Raw genomic sequence first — 2,961 nt, 5'->3', positions numbered from 1 at the left:
GGTGGGGGTCTCGACCAGGACTGTTTAGGACCTTCTCTGACTGAGGGCGCAAAGGTTCCCGGCCTGGAGGCAATCAGTGGTGGTTGCCTAAAACGGCTTTATGTAACAATAATAACTGTTTTAGGTAATAATAAATAATAATAGTAATAAAAAGACTCGTGTTAAGTCTGTGTATTGAAATCTATCTTAGCAAACATCGCGATTCTACCCAAGATCTTAATCTGACTCCTGGGACCTCTCTTTTTATAACAAAAATTCTGAAATAATTATCGAGCTAAAATTAGTACCTATACATATAATTTTTAAATCAATATACACGGCAATACTCCAAGTTTAAGAAATAAAAGAAATTTGTAAAAATAATATTGTTTCATTATGAAATGTAAATCAACGAAGTGATCAGATGTTTGCACCTACCCGTAGAACCTTCTTAAACACACATACAATGTGTTGTATTGCTGACAAAATATAATTGAGTCGTATAAACAAAATACTGTGAGCAGAGTAGTGTAGTTGTGATTTTCAAAAATTGTGACTAATGCTCCATAAAGTTCCAAACAAAACACAATATTCCCTTTGTGTATTATTCACGGAGAGTTGTGTCTATCTAAATGATGGGAGCGAATGTATGTTCTGAGGGGTTACTGCCTCCCTCAAAGACTTTAAGAGTCATAGCAAGTGCTAGTCTCAGTAATCTTGGCAAAAAGTTCCTGTAAAAAAATCAAATAGAAATGAGGTAACTGTTCATCATTAATGTTGATCTTGAGTGTTCTGATGCTGTTTTTCCTTAAAAATAAGTAAAAAACAAAACTGAAGCACAGAAAAAAAATTGGAATTTTTTTTAAAGTATGATAGTTATATGGGAAAGGTAAAAGAGTCTAACATAGTAATTGGAATAATTGGACTTCAACAAGGAGACCACTGAGAAAACGTGGCAGAGGCAAGAATTTTCTGAGAAAAGCCATCGATTTAAAAGCTCTACTAACCCTAAACAAGATAAATAAAATCACGATTTAAGAAAATATTAGTAAAACTGCTGAAAACAAAAGATAAAAGGGAAATCTTAAAATCGGAGAAAAAATATTCAAACTTCAACAATATCATAAGCTAACTTCTCAAGTGAAACAATGAAAACAAGAAAATGGAATTACATCTTTAACATGAATAACTCAAAATCCAGAATTTTATACACGGTGGAAATATTCTTAAGAAATGAAGAAAAATAAAGACATTTTTAGATAAACAAAAACTGATATACATTGTATCCAGCAGACCCACATGAGAAGAAATATTAAAGAGTTTCTTCAATAAAAAGAAAATGATCCCACAATAAAGCAAAAGGAAATGAATAGTACCGCTAGAAAGGGTAAATATGTGAGTAAAATTCAATGTTATTATTGTTCAAAACAGTAATAGCAATGTCTTGCGAAATTTAAAAAATAAAGAGAATTCAAGAGGGGAGGATAACAAAGAGTTAAAGAATTATAAGGTTCTTCTAATGTCTATGAAGTGGTAAAAGAACGAATTTATAGTAGAAAATAAAAGTTGTATGTCACCCTCATTACAATATTCACTAAAGATATAATCATGTATAACAACTAAGGGAAAAATAGAAAAATATTTTAAAAACACTTGATTAAATCTTAAAAAGGCAAAAAAAGAAAACTTAAACCATAAGATAGCTGTGTAGAAATATTAATATCAGAAAAAAATAGCTACTAATGCAAAAGTTTTCGGGGGGCCTTAATTGGGGCCTTTTCTTATTGTTAAAGTTTTCACTTTCCCGGGGGGTTTTACCATTCTTAATTTTCGGTTTATTACCCGGCTTCAAATTTTTTAATTTAAAAACCAACTTAAGGGGGATTTGGGCAATTCCAAATTTTTAAAGGTTTTTAACCGCTTTTTTTTCCTTACTTGTTTTACCAGGCGTTCGAAAAAATCAACATACATACATGAGACTTGGAAAACATGATCTATAAATTTGATCTAAATGATATATAGATCACTGTTCCCTAAAACTTCAGAATATACATTTTTCAATAATTGGCTTCACACTGTACCTGAAAGTCTCATTACAAAGACTGAAAGCATAAAAAGTATGTTCTCTAATTACAGTAGAATTAAACTAAGAGCTGAAGATCCCAGAGCAGCCACCATGGCAATGAGGCCTTCAGACTGCAGGAGCAGGGAAGGCAGCTGTCTCTACAAACCACTTAATAGCAAGAGCTATTGTTAGGGCCACTCTGGCCAGGATACAATGTATGTGTGTGGCTCTGGACAGTGTGTAAACTAAATCTAGCCAGTTCAGCCCTTGCTGTATTCAGTCTCACTTTTATTCACTTATATCTGGGACTTCTTCCCTGACAGGAGAGATACAAGACCAATCTAAGGTAGTGGATGCTGTGACCTCCTTAGAAGACAACAAAATGGTCAGCAACCCCAGCTGGAATTCAAGCTATAATACAGGCCTACCATTTTCCTCCTCTATACCTATATATATTTTCCACACTCTTGGCCAGAATTTCTGTTAATCTGAGTGACAGCCATATTAGCAGAAATTATCCATTTGCAGACATAACAGGAACAGGAGCAACAAGAGGTGCCCCAGTAAGATCTCGGGTTTCAAACAAAATCCTGCCTCTGCTGTGTAGCAGCAACCTGAGATGTTCATGGCAAATAGGTATGTCTGTACAGTATTCTTTGCCTGCAAGTTCACTGGCTTATAAAGAGCCCAAGCTTGTAAAAAGACAATTGCCACAGTTGACATCCTCCCATCCTGGAAGCCGGAGTCTCCAAGCCATAAGAGCCTAAAGTTTTAGAAATAGCACATTCTACAAGTGATGGAGAGGGAGCCAATGCTACTTTCTCCCCTTAGTTCCTAGGTCCATGTTTTCTAGCTCATGAGCACAACTATCACAAGTCATCTGTTGATTCAGCTCATATACCTTAACCTGGAGATCA

Source organism: Pteropus vampyrus, unplaced genomic scaffold (assembly GCF_000151845.1).
Source record: "Pteropus vampyrus isolate Shadow unplaced genomic scaffold, Pvam_2.0 Scaffold19, whole genome shotgun sequence".
In the NCBI taxonomy this organism is placed as follows: Eukaryota; Metazoa; Chordata; class Mammalia; order Chiroptera; family Pteropodidae; genus Pteropus; species Pteropus vampyrus.
Note: the sequence above shows the minus strand (reverse complement) of the source record.